At 49.2% G+C, this 27,236-nt stretch overlaps 1 protein-coding gene across 4 annotated transcripts in view; it reads left to right on the forward strand.

The window, feature by feature from the left end:
- Positions 1–27,236, forward strand: part of CDK5RAP1 (CDK5 regulatory subunit associated protein 1) — a 194,064-nt gene that overhangs the window by 66,509 nt on the left and 100,319 nt on the right. For all 4 annotated transcript variants that reach the window (XR_006595238.1, XR_006595240.1, XR_002741000.2 and 1 more), the window contains exons 15-16: positions 14,586–14,660; positions 14,759–14,808. The gene's annotated coding sequence lies outside the window, so the exon portion shown is untranslated. The remainder of the gene's footprint in view (positions 1–14,585; positions 14,661–14,758; positions 14,809–27,236) is intronic.

Genomic DNA, 27,236 nt, shown 5'->3' on the forward strand with positions numbered 1-27,236 from the left:
GATCTGAGGGAGAGGGGATGGGATCCCTCCGGAAATGGTGTTTACGGACAGACTTCTGGTCAAGTGACATTTTATATGAGATGTGTGCAGTTAGAAGCATCCAAACTTGCAAAGATTTCAGGGAGAAGTGATGGAAGTAGGAAGATTGGAATATACACAGTGTCTGTAGTGGGTGAGAGCATGAAGGCATGTCTAGGGGATTTTAGGCATGGGAGTTATAAAATTTGCTCAGTCCCCTTTCCTTTCCCTAATCGCACTTGGAATGAAACTTGAATAGTGGTGCTCATTTGTATTCAAGAATTCTAGGCTTTTTCTCATCTGTCATCTCATTTAATGGCTCCTAAAACTTTAGAGACTGTTCTCTGGGCCTCTGGCCTCTATTTCAGAGAAAGCCTAGTCATCTGTTAGGTTCCTACCACTTGAAATTTTGTGATTTTGTACATCCTATATGATCAGCCTGTGGTGTTACTACAGCTTTACAGTGCAAGAGTATGGGAGAGGGAGATAATTTTGACTAAGGGGTTGGTTAGCCAGAATCATCTCCTGCCTCTCTCTACCTGAAGCTTAGTCCAGAATTATTCCGGATCCCTGCCCTGAAGCAAGCTCAGCATGTTTGCTGTAGGGCCCTCTTCAACCCCATGGGAGTTCCCATACTGTGAATCTCAGCTATAGTTTCATTTGCCAAATGTTCCATTTGGGGCTTTGCTGAAATGTCAGATGCAAAGAACAAATGACAGTTGACCTTTTCTCAAAAGGCAGAACATAGAGTTTTATATATGATAAGTAGAAGACAAAACCCAGCTGCCTTGGGTCTTATTTTTCTTGGGCATCTGAGGGAAATGGAGTCATCTTTTAGGCAAAAATTGTGACATCGGTTGGTGGATGTGGCCCTTGATTTTACTTCCTCTAGTGGTTCTCTGGACCCAATGAATGACTCCAACTCCAGGGGTTGGGAAAGGGCACATCCCGGATGCAGCCCCTGATGGCCCTTGGGGCCTCCCCATTCTTTGTCTTTCTCTCCTTCAACCTTTGGAGGTGGGGCAGTCATTGGATTCTGCTAATCCACAATCTATGGGAAGCTCTTTCACTCACGGTGGCTTATCACACTGGGCAAAGGGCCTGCTTGTTCCCAAGCCCTAAGTGATTTGACCTGCTGACTCTTGAAAGAGAGGACCCTTTCAAGGCTGGCCAAGGCTTGGCTGAGATCACAATTGCAGATGATAAGGCAGGTACTAATTCTTAATGGCCTCTGTGTGAGGATGTCTCCATAGATGTGGCTGAGCTGTGCATGTCCTGCTGACGGGCATCAGGATTTTGACCTTTCACAGGTGTTTCTTTAGTGATATACACACACCTGTGCACACATTTATATGCTTGTCTATGTTTTTCTGATCCCTGGAACTCAGTGGTCTTGCCTCAGTTTCCTGCTCTGGTATAATCAATCTCAGATCTTGGCCAATAACAGGAATTCACAGGGACCTCCTGCAGGGAACTTGTATCCCTGCATACTCTTAAATTGCTTGTAAAATTTGGGTCAGTTTTCATTTCTTAGGATACATGTCTCTTATGAGATTTTCAGTGGGCTTTGTGAGTTATCAAAGGCAAAGAATCATTGTTTTAGGAGGCGACAAGGTTTTTGTGTACAGGCTTTGGGTGTGAGTCTTGGTTCAGCTACCTACTGGTGTTTGGTCTTGGGCATTATCCAACTTTTCTGTGTCTTAGTTTCCTCATCCATAAAGTAGGGATAGTATTATACCTATATAGGATTGTCATGAGGGTTAAGCGAGATGAAATATGTTACAAGATTAGCATCAAACTTAGCATATGTGATTATTCCATAATTTACTATCATCACCATCATCATGACTTTTTTACTATTGCATCAGCCATTTTCAGTTTTTTTCACCCACCTCTCTCTCAGATTTTATATAATTTCCCTAGATTTCCCCTAGATTTTGGCAACTATTCATACCTTGTTTGCAACAAGAAAATATGTATTTTTTTTATTGTTTCTTTACAAAAAAAAAAAAGATCCTTTATAGTGCTTTTACCAAAATAAGGGCAGATATAGAGATGTTTTAATGTTACTCTGAGTTTTCATTTTTTGGTGGAAGGATAGAGTTTTCTTGATACATTCTACTGCAACTGTATTTGTGAATATACCTTGTCACAAATGCATAAGAGGTTTCAAAAGACTAAGTATTTACCTCCAGGACACATTTGCTAATGTCTGTGTGTCGACTCTGTTCTTTGTTTTACCCAGTTGCTCCACAGGTGGCACTGTCCAGTGTCAGGCCTGTGGTCTCCACTTTGTAGGCCAGAGTTGAGTGTATCTATGCTGAGAGGAGCTTTTCACTATCCCCAGGGGGGCAAGTAGCTGCAAGGCACCTTGTTTTTGCTGCTCTCCCTCTGAGCACCTGTCACGACTTTGCCATCACTGGCTATACATTGCTGCTAGTAGGCATCCTATTCTGGAAGTGCAATAATTTGACTCCACATATAGCTGCAGGTGTCACTATGGTGACATTTGCCCATGGATTGAGCCAGCTTGGGTTTTACACTGGGGGGCATTAGGTTGGCTTGAGAAAGAGAGAAGGGTCATGTCATGGAAATCACACTGAACCTTGAGTCATAGGCTGTGACCACAACCACCAAACCCCTAACTAGCGCGCACTCAGAAAATACTTTCTGCCCTTACGACGACCTGTTACCGCCATCAACAGCAGCATCACCACCATCACCCATGTCTCCATTTAGAGATGAAGAAGCTGTGGCTCAGAAGTTAAGTGACTTTTCCACAGAAGTGACAGGTTGGGCTTCAAGCCCAGGATGTGCCTGAAGCCAAAGCCTTGACTTAGGACATGTCATTTATCTTCTTGTTCCCTTAGCCCACGAGATTCTTGAGGGCTGGGACATGTCTTACTTACCTTGTACATTTTTGTCTCCACTCAGTGGGTAGTAAATGTTGGACAAATTAATGAATGAACAAATGAATGGGCCCACTTCTCAGTTTCTCTGTTTGTCAAATAGGCTAACATGTCCTTGCCTTCGGTTATGTAATGGTTATAGGAATCAGATTAGAAAGTGGCTCTGAGTGTTTAAAGTGACAGCCATACATGAGGCCAGAGTTCCTTCCGTCTTCAGCCTTCCTTTCTCCTATCTCTACTCCTTTTCAGACTGGCGTTGGGCAGATATGGCCTCCCTCAGGTGGTCAGTTTGGATGGGCTCAGGATGAATCCTCTGACTTCTCATGCTAAAACAGTCGCTGGATTTAGCTGGATTTGTTCCCGAGGCTCTATGGATCTGTAGCTTTGAAGCTCTGGTTCAATCTCTTTTTTTCTTAAAAATATATGACGTAATTCAGATCACATAGCTCTCTTGCTTAATACTTCATCAACAATTCACTGTTGCACACTGTAACACCTTTATTTTTGGCCCTGGTTTGGCTCCTGTCCGCCTCTGTCTGGTTTGACTCCTGTCTGCCTCTCTAACACTTCTTGCTAATCCCTTTAGCTACACTGGCTTTCTTTCAGTTTCTTGGGTGTACCTAGCTTGTTCCCATCTCAGGACCTTTGTACATTCTGGTCCCATGGCCTAGATCCCTTTCCTCCACATTTTGCTTAACTTACTCATCCTGCAGGTCTCAGCTCATATATCTTCTCCAAGAAGTCTTCCCTGACACCTCATTGAAATCAGACTGCCCCGGCATTATGCTCTCTCCTAGTACCCCCCTGTAGGTTTCCTCTTAGCCATAACTGGAATTTGCAGTTATGTGTCTCTTTGTTGGCTGAATTGTTGAATGTCATCTCTCTCACAAGTTTCATGAGGCATAAACCATTCTTGCTTTGTTTTGCTCACATGGCAGAGTAGATGCTTGATACCCTATTTATTGGATGAATGTGAACATTTTTTCCCCTAATGATAAAAGTCAACCATGTTCATCATAAAACGTTTGGAAAAGATATTAAGAAGAAAATGAAAATCATTTGCAATCCTACCAACTCAAGCCATCTGAAAATCACAATAAACATTTTGAATTACTTTATATATATTCACATCTGGGATCTAAATGTTCTTGTGAGCATATTCTTTTCATACCAAATGCTCTTTAAAAGCATGACTTTAGGGCCTTCTGGCATCCAACTTCAGCTCAGGTCATGATCTCACGGTTTGTGAGTTCGAGCCCCACATTGGGCTCTCTGTTGTCAACACAGAGCCTTCTTTGGATCCTCTGTCTCCCTCTCTCTCTGCACCTCCCCCAGTCATGTTCTCAATCTCTCTAAAAAATAAATAAACATAAAAAAAATAAAAGTGTGACTTTAATGGCTATGCAACATTTCTTACTAAGAATTCATCATAAAAAATAAATCGTCTGTTGTTGGACATGTAGCCTGTTCCCAAAATTTCATCACAAAACCAATGCTGTGGCAACAAGTCTTGCCCTTAAATCTTTCTCTGAATCTCTGAGGATTTCTTTAGAAAATCAACAGAAGTAGGAATTTATCATATGCATTTCAAAGAATATGAATATTTTCAAGTTTCCTGATCCATGAGAGATCTGGCTTGCTCTTGCCAAACTCAAACATTTGGGTTTCTTGTGGGGGGATGGTGAGTGTCATTTAGTGAAATATCTGAATTATAAATGTACACTAGAATGAAGAGCAGTTTGACTCCATCTACCATCTCAAACTAGGTTTTGTTTGCTTAAGGCATCACCTAGAAGAGCTCTTTGCTCTAACACATAAGGGTTATTTCTCCATGGAATATATCTTCATGCAAATGGAAATCCGAAGTCCTTGGCCCTACCTTCTGTCTGGTTCCCAGCGGTGGTGTGTCCTCAGATGTGAGCAGGGTCTGATGGGTTCATTCATCTACCACACATCCTTCCTTTCCTTCTCTCCTCTCTCCTCCTTCCTTCCCTCCCTCCCTCCCTCCTTTCCTTCCTTTCCTTCCTTCCCTCCCTCCCTCCCTCCCTCCCTCCCTCTCTCCCTCCCTCCCTCCCTCCCTCCTTTCCATCCATCCATCCATCCATCCATCCATCCATCCATCCTTCCATGTATTCCTCAAATATTTGTTAAGCACCTACTATGTACCAAGCTCAGGAATGCATCAACAAGCCATGGTCTCTCGCCTTGTAATTTGTAGTCGGAGAGACAGACACAGAACAAGCAAACAGACCATTCAATAAAATAATGACAAGTTGTGTTAAGTGTTTTGAAAGAAATGAAGATTTGAGATGGGAGTGGTGGAGGGCCTCTCAGATGAGATGATTTCTAAGTTGACCTAAAGGATGAGAAGAAACCATCCCATGCAGGGTGGGGTGAAGATGGAGAGAGAATGGCTTGCGCAAGCCTGTGGTAGGGAGCAGTCTGGTGGGGAGCAAGTCAAGGCCAGTGTGACTGACTAGGGAGGGGTGGGGGCGGTGGGAAGACCACTGGAGACCACTGGAGGCAGAGGCTGGGGGCTGTGGTGAAGACGATGGATGGGAGGCTGTTAGAAGGTTTTAACCAGGGAGTGACATGATTCGGGTTATCTTCTGAAGTCTCTTCTGGCTGCTACGTGGGGTCTAGCCTGGAGGCACAGAGTGGAAACAGAGAGACCAGGGAGAAGGCAGTTGGAATTATCCAGGTGAGAGATGGTGGATGCCTTATCCAGTGTGGTATTGCAGGTGGATTTGAGAGTGATTTACAAACTAGGACAACGGGACTGGACTGGGTGTTGGATTATGTGTGGAGCAGGCAGAGCCCTCACCTGGGGGATAGTGCTGCCTCTTTGCAGGTGGGGAAGTGTGAGAGCCTTTTGTGTCCTTCCTTCTGGGCTCCTTTATTTCTTCTGATGAATTTCCCTGCATTCACTTTGTTAAGTAATCTCTACACCCAACATGGAGCTCGAACTCACAACCCGGAGATCTAGAGGGGAGCAGCGGAGAAGCAAGCTCAACCACTTCAGCCAGCTTGATGCTCCTCCCCCATTCTTTCGGTTACTATCCTAGCTGTCAAAACCCATCCATCCTGTGTTCAGTACTCCTAGCGCTCTGCTCCTTGGTTTTTGTTTTTTGTTTTTTTTGTTTGTTTGTTTGTTTTCTGCTCCTTATTTTTTGATGGCTCATGCACTGGGGCCTCCCTCCTGGGTAACTCAGTGCCTTAACTCCACGGAGCATAGTTTCCTTAGAGGTGCCTGCTGTTAGAAGGTAGAACTAGAGGGCCAGAACTTTAGCCCCCAGCCTCATTCTAATCAGAGCACCTCTCTTGTCATCTGTCTTATGTGTCAGCTAAACTTTTATTTGAGGAATAAAATAAGGAAACTTATTTTCTTAAAAAAGATCTTCAGGAGTGATGCTACTGGGGAAGACTTTAGTCCATCAGAGCAGGTGAATGAGAGAGGTAGGTTTTTTTTTTTTAAGTTTATTTATTTATTTTGAGACAGAGAGAGAGAGAGAGAGTGCACTCAGAAGAGGCAGAGAAAGCGGGAGAGAGAGAGAATCTCAAGCAGGCTCCACTGTCAGCCCAGAGCCCCACGGCATGGCACTCAGTCTCACCAACCATGCGATCATGACCTGAGCCAAAATCAAAGTCGGATGCTTAACTGACCTAACCAGCCAGACGCCCCTTGGGGAGAGGTGTTTTGGGCTGTTTGCTCCCCAGCTGAGCTAAGAGGCTTGGGATGGACGTGTGGGCAAGGAGAGACCATCTGGGGTGGAGGGAGAAGGATGGTGGTCTTTGGAGCCAGTGCACTGACTTCCAGCATCAGAAATGGTGTGGGCAACCCTGCCTGGGCAAAGGCAGGTAATTGCACCCCCCATCCAGTGCCATTCAATGTGATTGTAAGAATCTAATGGGATAATAGTTGTCCGTGCCTGCAAGACTGTAAAATGAGATGCACCTGTTAAAGTCATGGGAGAGGAATGAGGGGCTTCCATGGTAGGACAGGCTCTCTCATGCCTCTCCTGCCTGGATTGCTCCTTCTGCCTAGCTTTCTTCAAGGTCCTGAGGATGTCTCCATTCCATCATTTTGTACCTACTATGTATGTGCCATGCACCAGGCAGTGTGCTCACACACAGGTGGGAAATTCTGGCCTTAGGATTCAACTGTCCTCTGGGAAAGTGTCTCCCAGCCTCTACCTTATCTTAAGTTATCCTATATACACCAAGGGCTGGGAGACTTTGCAAGGCCACAGTGCAGGGCAGTCCTGCCATCTTGCCCAAGGACTTGTCTGAGGGATGTTTTTGGGAGACTTATTTCTGTCAAGGCTGGGCTTGTGGTTCATATTTGTAAAACAGGTGGGGAGTTAGGTAAGGAACTCACAGCAAGGTTTGGTCTGGGCTCCATCCTCCCACCACAGGACAGGGATCCTGCACCTGACCCACGAGGCCTGCTCAATGGTTTGGGATGTAGGCAGAGAACTGGCCTCCAGGAGGGCCTCCCCACTGGCCATCCAGTTGCCAGAGGCCAGCTGAGGTTACTGGGCTGCTGGTCACTTGTTCCCTCCCAAGACAGAGACCTGCCCATGATGGGGATTTTATCAGAATCCAAAGTTTCTCCTCATCTGCCTTTGTCTGGGGGCAGGCTTAACTCGCCATGGGCTTTGGCAGGTGCCCAGGTGTGAGAAGAGGCCTCTTCCCGCTTTGTGACTCTTGGCAACCATGGAACTATTCACATTTCTGACTGCAAAGCCCTCTGGTACCCAGGCTTTCTCTGCTCACCACCCTGCCCTGCCTGGGCCACATGGGACTGGATGTTGATGGGGAGGGTTCTCCTCACCCTCTCCCTCGATGGCACTGCTCTTGGGCACATGTCAGCCACTCCCCTGCCTGTCACACCTTTCAGGGCCAGGGGAGCTCTGTGGTATCATAATCAGCCTCCTGGATCTGGCTCTACCCTTAGGGGTCTGGCTTCTTCCCTTAACCCCTTGCCTCCACACTCAGGGCCTCCCAAGTATCTCTGGGCTCCTGGAGTCCCCTCTTTCTTAGGGACATCAAAACTTCTGCTTCCTTCCTCTTCTTCCCTCTCAAGCAGGGAACCCTTGTATGTGAAAATTCCCTGTGTTCTTTCTATGTCCCATCGTCTCAGGGTGTGGGCTCTTGAAGCTAAGGCCCTCTCTGTTTTCTGAGGAGCCTCTCTTCCCTGAGATGCTGAATACAGAATTCAGAATCTCTCTCTGAGGGGCCAAGGGAACACAGGAACTATCAGGGAGAAAAACCTTTCCATTAAGCATTTCGGGGGGGGGGGGGACTTGCCATCTCCTAGAACCCCGTAGCAAACTCAGAACCAGACTCTTTCTCAAGCAAGAATCATCTTTATTGCAGCTGAGATTTTCCATTGTGACAGCAGCCATTCTTATACTCTTAAGGGTCCAGAGCACTTGTGGCTGAGGAGAGGGACTGGCCCTCGGTAAGAACCGGCTATTCGTCTGGAACAGTCAGCAGCACATAACCCTGTGGGTAGAAGCAGGGAGGGGTATCCTACCTGTCCTCACTGCCCGGCTCTCCCTGAGGTGGCTCAAGCTATCTTGGGAGGGGTTCTATGTATCCTAAGGACACAACTTTCCCTGTTGGCAAGAAGGCAGAGTCAGGGACAGACTGGACAAGGGGTTAGAGCAGGTGGGAAACAAAGAAAGAAACAAAGAAATGAAGGGCATCTCTAAGCTCTGCCCCTTTCCACCAACCCCATCTGCCTCTTCTCAGGTTCACCTTCCAGAGGGAAGGGGCGAGTGCCAAGGAGGCAGGGTGACCCTTGGGGCAGACTCAGAGCTGGCAACCCCCTCGGCAGCACGTCTGTGACTCCTCTGCTGGTTTTCTCAGCCCTCTGGTCTGTGGCCCCATCTCCCATCTCCCTGGCATTTAGCCAGCCTCGTGCTGGCCCAGGTTCCCACCCTCTGGCAGTTCACAGAGAGCAGGTGCCAGAGGCAACAGCCCTTTTCTGGGGGTTAGGCCACCTGAGCTCTAGGGTGGTAGGTGGTCCTGGCTAAGGCTTTGAAATCAGATAAACCCTGGTTGGAACCCTGGCTCTCCCGCCCTAGGCAAGTTTCTTTGCCTTTCTGAGCTTTAGTTCCCTCTCTTGTAAAATGGGAGAAATCATAGCATCGACTTCATGGAACTAATTGTGAAGACCACCTATGTGAGGCATTGAAGCTCTCGGGATGCCTAGGGCTTGGCTCCCTGAGGGATTCATGGAACCCCTTGGGGCCTCAGTTTCCTTATCTGTATATGGGGCATCACATCCAGGATGGCTATGAGAGGGTGAGATAAGGGAGGTAGAAGGCTTGCCTCATTGAGTGCCTCCTCTGCCTGAGCCTCAGCTTCTGCCCCTGCAGGATGGGGACAAAGCACCTGTAGGGCTCCAAGACCCTTCTAGCTCTGACCTCCCCCAGCTGTCTCAGGAAGCTCTTTTTCTCAGCATTTACCTTGGAGGGCTCCACTTGGGCCTGGTCGAAGGAGATGCCCTTGACGTTGGGCAGCGGGAGGTCTTGTTCTCTGAGCAGCTCTGTGAGAGGTGTGGGTAGGGGAGCTCAGTGCCCTGGCAAGCAGAGGTGTCTGTGGGTGCATGGCAAGGGCGGGGAGGGCCCGGGCCAGCTGACCCCTGGCTGCTCCACTGTTCAGAACAGGGAAAGGACTTGGCGTATCCCCTTTCTCCTCTCCGTCTTCAGGGGACATCATCCTCTCTCAGGGAACCCCACTCTAGAAAACCGGGTCCCTAAACAGCTTTTCTACCCATTCATTAAAAATCTATCTTGAGAGAATTTCTTCTAGAATATATTCAGGAACTATGAACACATTCTTATGAAGATAGACTTCTTAGCAGCATTTTAAGGAATGTGCGGTTTGTTGAAGGCATCTTAGGAACGTCTTAGTGAATTTCATTCTTGTTTAATTGAGGAACATTGCTGAAACAATGTTTGTCCTCCTAAAAATGCTAAAATGTTGGCAGAAACAGAAAATGTCTCAGAAAAAGGTTAGAAACAAGTCAGTATAAACTGAAAAATCAACCTTAAAACACTAGGGATTTGGTTGTATGATAAGAAAATATCCATTAAATATATCAAAGAAAATATTCATGAATATACTCATTTATTAAATATATGAAAGGTAGTCCTTAGAGTGAGTTTTTGGTAAGTTGGTAAATGGTAAAGTTGGAGAATTTTGCAAATTGAGTTTCAAAGAACTAACCATTTGGCCTGTTGAGTTTCTGAGTTTCTGACTTGAGAGCCTGGCGTGGGCCCCTCCTTCCCCCTCCTTTGCACTGACCAGCCCTTATCTCATCTCAGCCCCCCATCATCACTCTGGGGCCCTTGCTGGCCCAATGTGTATTCCAGCCCAGTTAGGTGGGGAGCAGGATGGAGGAAGAGGGACAGGTGCCTCTGGTGTCCTTTCTGTTCCCTGATCTGCAGATGCCTTCTCATCAGCCTCCCAGCTCCCAGCCTCTGGACGCCTCCTCATTTCGATCCTGTCTGTGTTGGGACCAGATGATCCTGACTGCGGCACAGGCTTTTGTGAATCTTTCCTCTGCCAATTCTCTTATCCTCAGGCTGCTTCTTGCAGCCAGTTTTCCTGTATTTCCTGAGTGGGTTTGGCCCTGCTCCTTTTTGCCTTGTGGGGGAGGTTTGGACAGGGCCCCAGTGTGAATGGCACCCCTGGCATTGTGCAACAGGCCTGGATGTTCAGACTCTGCAAGACTATATAGGCTTCTTGAACCAGACTTAGCTCCTGGGTCATCTTGATGCTCGCCATAGGTCTCTTTGGTCCAGGACGAAGATACACTTATTGAATAAACTGCCGGTGGTAGGCACTGGCTAGGTGAGGTTGCATCCTTGCCCACCTGGACCCTTTTTCTGCCTGCCTTGCCGGGCCTTTCATCACCGCTGTTCCTCACCTCTAATAGGTCTCCCTTCTTGAGCACAGATTTACTCACTTTATGCCCAGAACTTTCCCTGGCTATCACAGGTCACAGAATGATGCAAAACCCTTCAGCCCAGCCAGCATTTGAGCTCCTCTAGCCTCACCCTCTAGCCTCACTCTGGAGTCCTGACATAACTCCTCAAGTTGGAGCATAGAGAGAAGCCCCTGGAAAGGAGATGAAATGCCAGAGTTCTGGGCTCAACTCTGCCAGAGACTTGCTGTGTGACCTTGGGAAAGTCATTTTACTCTACTGAACCCAAATGCAAAAAAGGAGGCTGAGCCGGGTGATTTCTCAGAAGTGCATAAGGTCCGAACTGGTTACCTTGCATGTACTAGCAGGGTCCACGCAAGGTACACTAGCTGGCAGAGAATGGGGGGGGAAGCACACCCGGGCCCTTTCCAACACCCCCATTGGCCACATTCCAAATTTCAGTCTCTACCCTGCCTCCATCTGCCTTGCCCAAGCACAGTTCTTAGCCAACCTCAGGGGACAAGGCAGAAGCCAGCTGTCTGTGCAGAGTTCTAGACACAGGTGATGCAGCTCCAGGCCGCATGGTGTATGGGCATGAGAAGAAACCCAGTGGGGCTCACCGTTGTGATGGGGCAGAAATACCCTATTCAGAAGCTCTAAGAGAAAGGCCTCCATACGTTTTTCCTACAACAGATGAAAAAGAAACAGGAAGGTCACTTCGGCTGGGCTGGCAGATTCTGACCATGGGAATGGGGCACCTCCAGTGTACAGGTGCCCACAAGAGATCAGGAGTAGTCCAGGGGACTCCATTTTTAAAGGGCACTGGGGCCAGGTGACCAGACAGTGAAGGGCCTAGGGAAAGTTGAGGGGCCTGAAAAAGAGTTACCCTCACCCTAGGTCACTGGGACTGTCTTCATATCTCTGCAGGGTAGCCTAGGGGAAGAGGAAATAGGTTGAGCCAGAGGAAACCCACGGCCAGAGCTTCACAGGTACCAACTTTGGGTCCGTCCAAAGAGGAGCTCTCCAATGCTGAGACCTGTCTGGTGATGGGGCAGGAATTGTCTCACTGAGATAGCAAACCTCCTGTTACTAGGGATGCTCATGCAGTTCAAGAGGTTGATCAGAGCTGCTCCAACCCATTTGGAGAGATTGGAAAAGGACTCCCTTTCTTTAAGACTCTTTCCCCATGTATTGGGACACTGTTATAAACATATTCATAATCTATGATGTGGGTGGCTTGTACACTGCACAACCTGTGCAACCATACACAGCAGCCCTGGTCTGGATAACTGCCCTCTGATGATGTCACAGAAGGGATCCCTGACCTGGGAAGTTGATCTTCAGGACCCTTCAAGGCTGGGATTCTATGCAAGTAAGGCCAGAGCAAGGCCTAATATAGCAGGGCTAATCATTCTGAAGTGTTTCCCGACACATGTTCAGCCCTTTCATTTTGTTGTTTTTCCATCTTGCAGCCTTCCCCCATTAAGGGCTGGCCCATGAGGTTCACAGTCTTGTGGAAGCGAAGGATGGTGGAACCAGTGCCCCAAGGCTAGGGAGGGCCCAGACACGTCACACTATAGCAGAAACCCCTCACTGCTACATGGGGACCCAGGTGGCACAGGTGGCTCAGGACGCTATGCTGGGAATCCCAGGGGAGTAGAAACCCAGAGAGGAGACACACAGCCATGCTGGGGGTGCAAACGGAATGTTCTCCCGAAGGAGGCTGTTTTCAACCTATAGAGGAGGAGGTGCCCTTAAAAATCTGGGCATCATCCTGGATACCTCTCTCATTCCTTTCCCACATCTACTCCAGCAGGAAGTCCTATCAGAAATATGTCCTGCACCCGGCCAGTCCGCTGACTGCCACCTGCCTCATCAAGCCTCTGCATTGTTCTACCAGCCTGCTCAATGGCCTACCTGCCTTCACTCCAGGCCCCTCCAGACTGCTCCCTCTGTGTTCCATCAGCTTTTATCTCACTCTGGAAGAGCCAGCTTCCCACTAGTAGGCTCTACTCACTCTACAACCTCCCCTCGATCCCTCTGATCCAGCTACCCTGGCCCCCTCGTTGTTCCCTGAACCATGGGCACACCCCTCTCTGCCTTGGGGCCTTGGGGCCCCTCTTTCCCATGTCCCCACAGCGCTCTCCCTCACCTCCTCCAGTCTTTTCTCAAACACTTAGCTTCTCAGTGAGGCCTTCCCCAACCTTCCTTTTTAGTTTTACCTTCACCTGCACTCCTGATGCACAGCCCCTCTTCCTACTTTGTCTTTTCCGCAGTATGATCACTTGCGTACATACCCTACAGTTTTACTGTGCTCATTGCTTTTTATCTGACCTCACCCTGCTAGAGTGTACGTTCCATGAGGGCAGGGTCCTTTGCTTTGTTCACTGACATATCCCAAGTACCTAAGTCAAGTCTGGGCACATCATAGGTGCTCAGTAGGTGTTTGTTAAGTGTTTGAAAGAATGAAGTGGACAAGTTTAAGTTCTGGGGGCTCCCCTGACCCCAGGGGGTGTGGGGACTCCAGGGCAAGATGAGATCAGTGATAGAAAGTGAGTGAGGCTTTCAACTTCCTACATCAGTGACTCAGGGCCTTTTTCTGGGCCTGCTGATGGGTCCTTCAGGACCATGGAGAGGCCAAAGCTTAGGACAGACTCACCTGCTTTGCAAGGCCGGCGGGATAAGGGCCCAGGGTGACTGTGGTGCTACCAGAGAAAAGAGATCACCCTTTCAGATCACGGCAGCTGCTTGGGGGTGCAGTGGTCAGTGAGCTCCAGTTACAACACCCCCTCCCCCCTTTCCTCCCTCCCTCTTATCCACTACTCCGTGTGCTGACAGCAGGCATGGAAACGCACCCCTTGACCACCCCCCCCACCCCCGCCTACTTCTCTGTCAGTCATTCTTATTTCTTCTGAACATGCAAAACCAAAAAAACATTACCTGCTTGGAGTGAACTGGAGTTTTAATTCCTGATTTCTCGAGGAAAACACAGCCTTTGAAAGGAGATTCTATGGGAGTTGAAATTAGGTCAGAAGAGGAGAGGAAATTATGTTCCAGCCAGAGGGATACCTTTCACCCCAACTCCCGTGAATGCTTGTCCAGGGCTGGTCCCTCTCACCGGTCCTTTCCCTGCTGCCCCAGATGCTGGTCATGTGTGTTCAGACCATGTGTGTGGGTGGTGCTGTGGGAGAGGGCACTCATGGTGTCAGGTCTTCCTGGAGGCCAGGGGAGGCTGGGGCTGGGCACAACGCAGGGAGGCTCAGCCCAGGGAAGGAAAGCCTTTTGCAATGAGTCACTTGGCCATTGAATCACTGTTGCTGGAAGCCAGAGGACTCCTTGGTTTTGAGGGGGTTGTCTATTGGCCTTCATAAGTCACACAGTCACCTTGTAGACCAGAAATAGTTCTTCTCACTACCAGTCAGAGATGACAAATTTCTTGACCACAGAGTCATGCCAACTAAGATTCTAGGATCCTGTGTGTGTACTGGATGCTTCTGGGCTTGCCTATTGGGGGAGGGGGTGTCCCCCACCCCCCATATATCTGAGGTACCTTCCCAATTTTAAGGTCTGTGGAATGGGAAATAGAAATCCCAAGGGGGCTCAGAGGAGAGAAGTTGAAACTTTGGGGGAAGCTGTGTTTCCCCAGAAATAGAGTAGACAACACAGATATGTTTAGCCTCTTATGAACTGTTTTTCTGATCTTTCTCCTGGTTTTGCAGACAAGGGCTTTCGAGGCAGCCATGTCCAGGGAAGGCAGAAGACTTAACAACTACCTACAAGGCACTGAGCAGAAGGTATTGGAGGCAAAACCCTTTAGTTGTTGAGGAGGTCTTTGGGGAGCACTGGAAGCCACACAGGGGAGCAAGTGTTAATTGTAATGTTTTGACAACAGGTGCATCTATTTGGGTGTGGACCGATGGAATATTAGCAGCCGACACAATGGTGAGTTTTGCAGCTGCCTCAGTCACCCGGTCCCGGAGGGGCCCCCAAGTGGACCCAGGCCCCCTGAGGAACAAATAATTTCAAGGCTTACTCACCCAGGAAAGTGAGACAGAGGAGGTGTTGCTGGTCCCCAGCAGGACCAGCGAGCCCGGCTGGGTGACGGTGGCTGTGTGGCCGTCAATGTGGACGGTGGGAGGGTCGGGGGTACTGATGGTCAGTCTCACACTTCCTCCGGACTGCTTGGAAGTCTGAATGAGGTTAAAGCAGAAAAGGTGCAGGCAGGTACAGAGAATGGAGTTCCTTAGTTCCCAGCTTGGAAGAATGGGAACAAGATCGTCTTAGGAGCCAGGGTGTCTGAAGTTTCATTCTAGCTCTGCAGCAACTTGCTGCACGACCTTGACCTTGGGAAGTTTACTTAACTTCCTTGAGCTCCTTTAAGGTGAGATTACATCCTCTGCTTCCTGGGCGTGCATGGCAGGTAAGAACATAAATGTTGGAGCAAGAATCCCAGCTCCACCGCTTGTAAGCTGTGTGGCCTGAGACAAGTCTCTTAATCTCTCTGTTTTCCTAGTTGGTAAATGAGAATAATTATTCCTACTCTACAAGGTTGTTGTGGGGATTAGATGAATTCATTCATGTGGAGTACTTAGAATAGAGCCCAGCACCTAGTAATGCTGTTGTTTTCTATTACTGTTTGTTCATCCGATGCCATGTTCTAAGAGCCTTTGGAGAAAGGACACTGAGCATGGATTTTGGAGTCCAGGACTGGCTTCAAATCCTGCTTCTGCCACTGACTGAGTGATATGAGCTTGAGCAACTGGATTCACCTTTCTGTGCCTCAGTTTGCTCACATAGGAAAATGGGCTGAAGTGCGGGGTATCTGAGGATTATGTTGACGCAGGTGGAGGAGCCTGGCACATAGTCACTGCTTGCTGTTGTCTCCGTGTGCACATCTGGCTGCCTTAGCAGGGGCAGGGGCCCGTTCAGTAGTGAGTCATAACGCCAGCCTCCTGGCCATGGGCACCTGGGCGGGGCGATGAGCTAAGTGCCTTACTTGAACCAACCCCCCCAACCCTCACAGCACCAGTGGAATAGGTGCAGTGGTTTTTGGAGTCCACAGTAGGAAACTCTGGCCAGATGGAACATGCTTACGTGGCCCAATCCTGCCCCCATCCCAGACTCTTTCCTGAGATCCTGGCCCTGGTGCGGGAGGGGAAGCTGGTGACACACCCACCTTGGGCTCCCGCTCCAGCTCTCTCAGTGACAACAGTGCAATGAGGTCGGCAGCCTGGAAAAAGGGCAAACCGCGTGTTGGCCTTTAGAATCCCGTAGCTCTGTTCTGAGCAGTTTCAGGGGTGTCATTGGGGTTCAGTGAGGTGTAATTGCTTCCAGCTGAATGCACTACCTGCACGTAGTCGACGTCGACATCGGAGGAGACTTCCACCTGGTTTCTCACCATGATTTATCCGGAAAGGTTAACTTTATTGTTTCAGTGATTTTCCCTTTCTATGTTTTACTGTGAAAATTTCCGCACATGCAGCAGAGTTGGAAGAACTTCAACATTTGTATACTTATCACCTAGATTCTTCAGTTAACATTTTCCTATACTTGCTTCATTATATTTCTATCCATCTAGCCATACTCCATTGGTTCCTGAAAATCATAAATCATGATGGAAAGCAGTACAAAAACGTATAAAGGGTACAAGTCTACACCAACACCTCTTCCCCTTTTCCTCCAAATCCTATTTTCAAGGGTAACCACTGTTGGCGTTTGGGAGTACATCCTGTTTTCTACACACATATAAACATGCATAGCAGAGAATATTCTCACCATGCAGTCCTGCACCTTATTTTTTTTTCTCTCAGTATCAGTACATATAGAACCAACCCCATTCTTTTTTTCCCCCGAATTCTTTACTTGTATTTTTATTTTTATTTTTTAATTTACATCTAAGTTAGTTAGCATATAGTGTAATAATGATTTCAGGAATAGAATAGTGATTCATCCCCTATGTATTAACACCCAAGGCTCATCCCAACAAGTGTCTTCCTTAATGCCCCTTGCCCATTTAGCCCATCCCACCCCACAACCTCCAGCAACCCTCAGTTTGTTCTCTATATTTAAGAGTCTCTTATGTTTTGTCTCCCCTCCTGTTTTTATATTATTTTTGCTTCCTTTCCCTTGTGTTCATCTGTTTTGTATCTTAAATTCCACATATGAGTGAAGTCATAGGATATTTGTCTTTTTCTGACTAATTTCGCTTAGCATAATACCTCCGGTTCTATCCACGTAGTTGCAAATGGAAAGATTTCATCCTTTTTGATTGCCGAGTAATACTCCATTGTATATATATACCACATCTTCTTTAACCATTCATCTGTCGATGGACACTTGGGCCCTTTCCATACTTTGGCTATTGTCAACAGCACTGCTATAAACATTGGGGTGCATGTGCCCCTTCGAAGCGGCACACTGTATTCTTTGGATAAATACCTAGTAGTGCAATTGCTGGGTCATAGGGTAGTTCTATTTTTAATTTTTTGAGGAACCTCCATACTGTTTCCAGAGTGGCTGCCTCAGTTTGCATTCCACCAACGCCATTCTTTTTGACAGCTGCATAGTATTCCACCCTGTATGACCATAACCAGACTCCTTTTCACCAATTTGTCATTGATGAACACCTAGGTTAACTTTATTTTTTGCCCTATCCCAAGTGAAGCTACAAAGGGCACCCTTGCATATGTACCCTTGCCCACTGGGGTAAGAATTCCTGCGGGCATGGAATTACAATGCTCACCTACAATTGTCTCAGTGCTCACTTACAACTGTCTCCCCAGCGTCGGGACACCTGGCTCTACTCCTGATCCCACTGCTGGGTCATCTTGGGCAAGTCTCTTTCCCTATCTGGGCCCTGGTTTCCTCATGTAAAAAAATGGAGCAGTAGCATTAGATCTCTTCTAGACACAGATCTTAGGGTTTTGTGTTTCAGTGTTTATGGAGCACCCACTGCATGCTGTAGACATGTTCACCATCTGTAGTCTGTGTCCTCGAATGGGGGAGGCAGTGCACACACAAAGTTAAATAAATAAACACGTGTGTGTATTTGTCAACATATGACTTTGCATATGTAACTTTACTCATACACATGCCCAGTGTGATCAGCGTTTTGAAGGGAAAAGCACAGAAAGAGAGGGGAAGTGGGGCGAGGAGGGGGAAGGCCTATTCTGCATATTTAGATGTGGTGGTCAAGGAGGGGCTCTCTGAGGAGATGACATTTGCATTGAGGCCAACAGTGGAAGGAAGAATGTTCCAGGCAGTGAGCCCAGCAGGTGCAAAGGCCCTGAGGTGGGCACCAGCTCAGCCAGTGTGGCTGGAGTGGAGTAGGTAAGGGGACAGAGCTGGAGAAATGGGCAGGGGGCTGCAGAGAAGAGACTGGATGTTATTCAGAGTGTGCTGAGTTGCTGCTCGGGGCTTTTAAGCAGTGATGTATCTGGATTTCCCCCTCATTGGTCTCCTCATTGACCCTGGCCATTTGGTCTTATTGCAGATCTCTATGTGTATGCCTCCTTGTCACCATTCGGGCCACCTCCTCATAGATGTCTTTACTGACTAGAGTGTCCAGGGTAGCCCTGTCATTTCCACTAGTCGCTTGCTGACCCAGTGCTCTTATTATAAACAAGATAAATTATTTTATTTATCTGTTTTCTTGTTCAGTTTCTATTCTCCCACTTGACTTTGAGCTTTATAAGGCCAGGGAAGCTGGGTGCACAGGGCCTAGCACATAGTAGGCCTTCAAGAGCGATTTGTGGCATGAGTGAATGGATAAGTGTTATGAAGAGAGGAGCAATAAAGGGACCTGGGTGTTCAAGGAAGTCTTCCTAGAGGAGGGGATTTCCATGCTGGGTTCTGAGGGCTGAAGAGGAGTTCTCCAGGGAGGTCCAGAGAAAGGAAGTGACTTACCTAGGTCCCCCAGAAAGGCTCTTCTGCCAGCTGGATCTTGGTTTCTTCATGTGAAAAGCAAAGCAATAAAGTTATATACTCCCCTTTCTTGAGCACTCACTTTGGAGTCCTGGGGGTCCACGTGGATCTCCTTGCTGGTGTAGAGGCAGGACAGGATGTCATTGTAGACTTCTAGCCCAAAAGCGAGGTCTGCCATGCTGCCTTGGGCTAATTTTGGAAGGGGTTGGGGGGTCAGATGGTCAGGCCTTCGGGGTCTCTGGCCTGGGCTGCAGGGCGTCACAAGCTTCAGAAAAAGGAGGGAGGAAGGAGAAATTCAGTGCGAACAGCTTCTCTGACCAACAACCGATTATAGCTGTAACCGATACCACAGGCTCACTATGTGCTAGGCAGTGCTGAACACTTACGTGCACAATCTCATTTCGACCTTACAGCGGTGCCGTGAGATGGGAACTATTACTGTCCCCATTAGACAGGTGGGGAAACTGAAGCCCCATTAGACAGATGGGGAAACTGAAGAGGGGTGAAATGACTTACTCAATGTCCTACAGACGGTAGGTAGAGCTACATTTTGAACACACGAGCTCCTATTTTTCGCTTCTCCCTCTTCCGACCCTATTCCCTTCTCTGTGCCTTTGTTAACAGCACCTCCTTCCTATCCACTCAAATCCTTCCTGTCCACCTGACCTACCTCTGACAGGCCCTTCTCTGGGCCTCGGTTTCCCCATCTGAGGGATCTCTTCCAGCCGGGTGTTGCATATAATTCTGTACCCACGAACTGCCCCACTTACCCTTTTGTTGGAGTCTCATCCCCACTCACAGCACCTGTAGCCTCATGGCCTCTCTTGCTCTCCAGGGTTCAAGTGGGCCTCAGCACAAGCTCCTGAGGACAGGGGTCCACCAGCTCTCCCCTTCTTTCTCCCTCCTTCCCTCTCCTTCTCCTCTTTTGCCTACCACCCTTACCTGTGGCCTCTCTGTATGCCTCCCATCCAGAGAAGGCCATCTCACTTTCCTCTTTGCCCATCCTCCCCTAGGCCAGTGGGTGTCCCGGGAGGGTCTGCCCTAGCCAGGGTGCTGGCTCGCCTGGACTTTCATCAGGATGGCCTCCTCCGTGAACTCCGTGGTGGTGACATAGTACTGGAAGTCTTCTGGGCTTGAGATGGTCGGGGCTGCAATGGGAAAATGAAAGTAGGACCCCGCTTGCCCTGCGGGAGGGTGAAACGGTGTGGAGAGACAGTGAAGCAGGCAGAAATTGAACTTCTCTGCTCAGCTTTAAGTTCTTGTGGGCTAGGCCTGTGCCTCTTGTAACGATGAACATTTATTGAGCGGTAACTTTGTGCCGGGTTATATGTATTATTGCAGCAGTCCACTCTGTGGGTCTAGGATTAGTCCCACTTTACAGGTTGGGAAACTGAGGCTCCGGGGGAAAATGACTTGCCCAGGTCATGAGGCACAGTGCCCTTTTTCTCCCTCACTGAAAAGTAGGTTCCCTGCAGCTAGGCTTTGTTTGGTTTCCTGTCCTGTTCTCAGAGCCCAGAACGGTTCCTGGCACACAGTTAGGGGGATGGAAGTTAAGCCGCTTTCTCGGCCACTCTACGTACGCAGAGTGAGGTGTAGCAGGTCTTCCAGCAGTGAGTTGAGCAGGGTCGTGGCCAGGGGGCACACCTGCAGGGAAGGCACGATGGGGTCCTTGTCAAGTTGAGAGGCTCTCTCTTGGGGTCACACCCCTCTCCCAGGAGGCAGACGAGGGCGAACAACTTACTATCTTCTGTAGGAGGAAGGGCAGTGCCTTATCTAGGGTACTCGTCACCAACTCCAGAGCTCCGTTTGCCAGGAGCGGGTCCATTCTAGTGGTGGGGGAGAGCAGGTGGGATCTGAGACACCATGGAAGGGGAGACTGAGGCCAGAGGCGGGAATCCAGGGCAGGGCCGATGGGCTTGTGTAACATGGAGTGTAACATAGAGTGGCTGCCTCCTTCCCCACTTGGTGTCTCTCTTCTCCTTCCCCAACCCCACCCTTTCTTTTTCTGTTTTATCCCTCTCTTGCCTTCTTGCTTTCTCTCTCCATGACTTCCTCATCTTTACTTTTTCCTTATTGTCCCTCTCTGCCTCTGTCTCTTCATTTCCTCTCTGATAAAGGTCTCTGGGATTTTTGAGGAGGGAGAGTCATGGAAAACTTCCTGGAGGAGGTGGTTTTGTGTAAGGTTACCTCAGCACATAGATCAGCTCATGTTTTCCTCACCCCCACCCCCTGCTGGCTGGATTCTGTGGACAATTTCATTTTACTGGTGAGGAAACAGGCTCTAAAAGTCATATAGTTTGTTCAGGGTCCCCGAGTTAGGAAGCAGCCAAGCTGAGGTTTGACCTGGTTGGATGTCCACTCTCAGCCATGACATTCAGTGTGGAGAGAGGAAATGCTGATGGATGGTGTGTGCAGCTCGGAGTCTTGCAGATGACCCTGTTCCTGATGCCCTTGGTCACCCAGAGAACTAGGCTGGGGAAAAGCAGCCCCCACAGGGAGTCTGCAGAAGGGCGGGAAGTCCTGGCACTCCCTCCTGGCCAGTGGTAGTGCAGGTGTGGGCAGGTACTCACTGCTCCAGAACCTTGATGCTGAGGTATCCTGGTGGGGTGTGGCACTCCTCGAAGGCCACCTTGGTCTTGTTCCCCATCTGTTCCAGCCGTATCCCAATGCGGATGTTCTTGATGACTTTGAGCCGCAGTATCCTGTAGGGGCAGCAGGTCTAGGCAGGTGCCAAGCCACCACCTGACGTGGAGGCCAGAAGTCACAGGCTGGTGGCCTGCTGCTGCCTGCGGGGCTCAAATGAAAAACTAGGAGACGTCATTAAACATATGGATCTCTCACTTCGGAAAACCTGAAAGATTCGAAAACACCAGCCAGCAGGACAATCACCTGGGGCTGAAGGTGACCTTGACATGGGCCACAGGTGCTCCAAGTGCTACAGTCCCCACGAGGCCAAGAGTTAGGTTGTGTTTTTACTGCACATCACTATAAGGGCGATGATACGTTTATTGTATAGGAGAGAAATATTTCTCTGTGCCCACTTCTCTACCAAAGAAACATTCCTCTGTGCCCACTTCTCTATTAAAAAGGGAAGGTAGACCAAGAAGGCCATATTTTAAAGAAAACCAACAGTGGACATATTCCTAAGGGGCTTTTAAGAATATTTGTTTTGGGGATCCTGGGTGGCTGAGTCAGCTGAGCATCTGATTCTAGATTTTGGTTCAGGTCATGATCCCAGGGTTGTGGGATCGAGCCCCATGTCCGGCTCTGCCCTGACAGTGTGGAGACTGCTTGGGATTTTCTCTCTCTCTCTGTCTCTCTCTCTCTCTCTCTCTTTTTCTCTCTCTCTTATTCTGCCCTCTCCCTCTCTCCTGTGCTCTCTCTCTCTCTGAAAAAAAAAAAAGGAATATTTGTTTCACGTGCAGATACCACCCGTAGCACTCCCTCTGTTGCCTACGGTTTGCAACCCCAGGTCGGCATGATCACCCACACCTTAGTGAGATATCCAAGCTCTCAGGTCGGCAGTGAACTCTCACAACAGCCAAGGGTAGGAGCATACTTGATCATACCCGTCTTGTAGATGAGGAAACTGAGGCCCAGGGAAGAGATGCACTTGCTCAAGTTGCTTAGATGGTGAGTAGGAGTGGAGTGCAGTTATGCCATACTCTGGAGGTGAGGGTGGCGGGGCTTGAATCAGACCCTCCTCAGATCATGCTGTCAATGCATCTGCATTTTACTCAGATGGGACACATATTCCCTGACTTGGCAGTCCAAGGGTTTTATTTCGGTCTCTGCTTCTGACTCACTGTGTTATCCTGGGTCGGTCCCACTGCCACTCTGTGCCTCAGTTTCCCCATCAGTGAAAATGGCTTTGAAACAAGCCCGAGTGGAAAGGATTATTATGAGGCTTATGGCGGCAGAGGCAGGAGGCCTTTGCTAGCCCTGCATGGCTGCCTCTTGAGTCATAGCAATGAGGGGTTGGCCTGCCTGGCACTGAGGGGGGTGGGGAGGAAGTGCCCGGTGTACTTACTGCTGGAGTGAGAGGTACAGTTTGGTTCGCAACGTGACCTGCAGCAGGCTGTCGCTCAGGATTTGCAGGGTGATCTCTGGTCCTACGGCATCTTCTATGACCAACCTGTGAGAGGTTTGGGGGGTGTTGGTATGGTCTGCTAAGGCCGCCGTGGTTCTGTAGAGTGTGTGTGTCTGGGTTGGCTGGAATAGGGATGGACCCCAGGAGGAGCAGGAGCAGGTTTGGGACACCCCCGTCCCTGATCCCAGTCCAGCTGGAGAACAATGGGGCTGTAGTTCCAGCCTCCACGTCTTGAAGACCTGGTTGAGTCTCTTCCCTTCTGTGGGCCTCAGTATCACCCTCTACAAAATGGGGAGAATGCAGTGGAGGGGCTGTCTATGTGCAGTGAGGCTGCCTGAGTTCAAGTATAAGCATTCTGCAAAAGGGAAGCAAGCAGGCAAGACTCAGAAAGCAAGATGGCAGGTGATCTCGCCACCATCCACTGAGGGACCATCTGCCCTGCTGAGCATTCAGGAGGGAGGACATGAGCCTTCTTCTCCCCTCAGTGACATCAGGTCCCAGCATCTCCCTGAGCTGAGAAGGGCCCAGAGTACTTTTTAAACATCAGATACAAGTTAGTGACTCATCTGGTGCCCACTGGAATTGTCAGCAAACCACCCAGACTGGGAGAGAGGCGTGGAAAAGAGATCCTCACGGCCCTTAGAAGGAAGCAGCTGTGTCCACACCTTCAGTTTGGACTTCCAGCCTCCAGGACTGTGACACAACAAATTCCTGTTGTTTAAGCCACAGCTTGTGGTCCTTTGTTACAGCAGTCCTAACAAACCATACAATCAGAAAACCTTGATTTTGATTAAAACCCTCTTGATTTTTAAATATTGGCGATTCATTACAACATTTTTAACTTTTTAAAGTTAAGATATTTAAAAAAAAACACCATGCAAATTTGCAGTACCCAGGTGTAGGCTGAATGTGGGGGTCTGGAGGGCTGCTAGGTGGAGATCCTTGATTTAGACCCTGCTTTGCACGATTCTACGTAGCTTGGAGAGATTTAGAACAATAAAGGTGCACTTGCTGTGCGTTTTCCAGGCTATAGGGAGCCTCCGGGCCTCCCACCTGCCCAGTCCTCTTCTTGATACAGGAGAACATTATGGCTCAGGGGCGGAGGCTGAGGGGGGAAGAAAGGCCAGAGGCAGCTTCTGCGGACTCACCCGCCCACCTGGAGCAGCTTCTCCAGCAGTGGGAGGCGCTTCCCCGAGAGCAGGTCCCCGACCAGTGACAGATCAAGCCCACTGCTCTTCTTGGAGAGGCCTTCTCTTACAAAGGGCAGGTGGTCCAGGATGGTGACGCCTTCACCTGTAGCCCCCGTCACAGGAATCCCAGCCACACGGTCCAAGATGTGGTGCTCCGAGAACAGGTCTGAAATATCTGAGGAGACAAGCCCCTTCTCAAGGTGGGGCTCACCCATCATTCAGTCATTCAGCAAATGCCCACCAGCATCTGCTCAGAGCCAGTGATTCAATGGTCATTTAGCTCTTCCCCACTTGCACTCTGTCAGTCTGTCTCTCTCAAAATAAATAAGCATTAAAAAAATTTATAAAAAAGGGGTGCCTGGGTGGCTCAGTCTGTTGAGCGTCCGACTCCGGCTCAGGTCATGATCTCACAGTGGGTGAGTTCAAGCCCCACATCCGGCTCTGTGCTGACGGCTCAGAGCCTGGAGGCTGCTGTGGATTCTGCGGCTCCCTCTTCCTGTCCCTTCCCCACTTGCACTCTGTCGGTCTGTCTCTCTCTCTCAAAATAAATAAGCGTTAAAAAAAAATTGAGATGGTCATTTAGCAGCAAGTGCTTACTTTTTTTTTTTTTTTTTTTTTTTTTTTTTAGAATTTTTTATTTTTAAGTAACCACTACACCCAGCGTGGGGCTTGATCTCACAACCCTGAGATCAAGAGTCGCACACTCCACCAACTGAGCCAGCCAGGTGCCCCTAGCAGCAAGTACTTATTAAGTGTGCACTCTCTCTGGGTTCAGGGAACAGGAGCAGTGCGCATTCTAGTATACATTCTAGTGGGAGAGATAGACAACAGCCAAATACTCAGATAAGCAAACAAGGCAATTTTTGAAAGTAAGTGCTACAAAGAAAAAAAAAAAAAACAACGGAGTAGAGTTGGAGCATGACTGGGGTGAATGAAGGTCTATTTTAGACAGAGTGGTCAAGGAAAGCCTCCTTGAGGAGGAGGCATTTGAGCTGAGACCTGAACGAAGTGAAGGAATCCATTATTGCAAGGTCTAGGAGGAGAGCAATGTAGGCTGAGGGAACAGCTTGTACAAAGGCCCTGAGGTGGTAAGGAGTCTAGTGAATTTATGAAACCAAAAGATGGGTGAGGATAGACGGCGGTAAGTAGGGGAGGAGGTGGATGGGCAGTAAGGAGCTCATGGTCAAGAGGGAGAGAGACAAACAGACACATAGACAGGATAAGTGTCATACATCAGGAAAATGCCATAGATGAGGTTTCACCAAAGGGTTGTGGGAGCCCAGAGGAAAGAGACTCCTTCTGCCTGGGGAAACTGGGGGTGTGGGGGCGGGATTCCCATCAGAGGGACTGTTAGAGCTTTTGCCTTACAGGATGAGTCAGAATTCAGCATGTTGGGAAGGAGAGAAAGAGAATTGTAGATAGAAGAAATAGCCCAGGAAGGGAAGGAGGCTGTGAAGTCTATGGGGGTGCTCAGGACAGGTGGCAGTGGAAGAGGCTGGGGATGCAGAGTCTTGAATGCCAAGATGAGGAGCTTGGAGCTTCTCCTGAGGCATGAGGGAGCCACAGCAAGTGTTAGAGCAGGGGAAGGATGACGTCAGGTCTGGGTGAAGGAAGGCAAATTCTGCTGCTGGCCATGGGGAGGCTAGATGGTGGTACGGCCTCCCACCCCCGCCCTTCCCTGAGCTCTTGCCTCCCAAGGCCCACCCCTTAAATTTTACCTGTTTTCAGCTGATCTTTGCTGATTCGCAGGAGGATCTGATGCCGGGCCTCCCCTTGAGCCTGGGGCAGCAGCCCCCAGCATAGCAGTGACCCCCAGAACAGCAGCATCCTCCCAGTCAGGACCTGTGGACATAGAACTGGAAACCCCAGTGGCCACCTCCATGTCTGCACTGGGGACCCATTGTCTAGGGTCTCCCAGCCCTGTCTCCCTCGGAACCTCTCTCCAGCGTCCCTTTCCTTGTCTTTCCCCCTCGTTCCGGATCCGCTAGTCCTTGAACACACCCTGCACTTCTCACCACCTCACACTAGTGCTTTTGTTTTCTTCTTCCTGGAGTGCCATTCCCCATCGTGTGGACCGCCTTCAAATCCAGGCTCTGCTACTTCCTGACTGTGTGACCCTGAGCAACTTACTGGACCTCTCTGTGCCTCAGTGTTCTCATCTGTGGAATGGGGATAAACATAAGTTGTTGTGAGGAATACACTCAACAATATGTGCAAAGCACTTGGCAAGCAGTGTGCTCAACAGCTGTTCACGTGGCCGGGTGACATTGTGAGATGTTAGAAGATGGAGCGCTCCCTTTGAACCATGGAGATTTCTGGATCTTGAAGGGATGAGGGTCCTGCGGGAGGTCTTATACTGGCTGGGGTGGGCAGCGGGGGGAGGGGCTTGAAGCCACAGTTCCTCACTAGATAACAGGGAAATATTTCAATATTTCAACCAGTGTGTTTGTAACAGGTGAACTTCGGCCCTGCCTGGTGGCCAAAGGGCAGAGTTGGGACCCCAGAGCCCGCAGGCAGGGGGCGCTCTGGGTGGGCTATGGTGTGCCACCAGGAGATGCAGCCTCTGGAACTGCCAGGCAGGGACTGGCTGGGATGCAGACATCTCCAGTGTAGGCAGGCCCGCCGAGGCGCCACCGCCACACCCTGCCATGCCGCGCCAATGAAGGAGCCCCCTAGAGGGTAGACACTGCCCCCCCTGCCAAGGCACTGAGCCTGCTCTGAAGTAGCTGAGAAAATCCCGGCGATGCCTTGAATTAGCAGCAGTCAGTTTTTGGTTGCTTGGGGGCATAGGAGCTCCAAACAACGATTACACTGAATAATAAAAAACATATCCATTCCCTTGCGTATGCGGGTTTGGGGCTGGAAAATTTGTACTCACGGCATTAGCTATTCGTATTTTGCTTCCAGGCTGATGTGAAACCTCCCCCGCTGTTCAGCCCACCAGAGTTTAGTCAGCCTCTACGTGGGCACTTTTCTCAATCAGTTCACCCAAGTCGGGTCTCCCCTCCCTTCCTGCCCTTCACACATTACACTGTCTTCCAGCTCTCTCCAACTCTTGCCTTCAATCATCCCTACCAGCCCCAACTTCTAGTTGAGTTGTTACCAAGGGGCAGCGCCATGCCAAGGACTTTGTAAAGAGAGCTTCATTACATCCCCGAGTCCTCACC

This window comes from Felis catus, chromosome A3 (genome assembly GCF_018350175.1).
Source record: "Felis catus isolate Fca126 chromosome A3, F.catus_Fca126_mat1.0, whole genome shotgun sequence".
NCBI lineage: Eukaryota > Metazoa > Chordata > Mammalia > Carnivora > Felidae > Felis > Felis catus.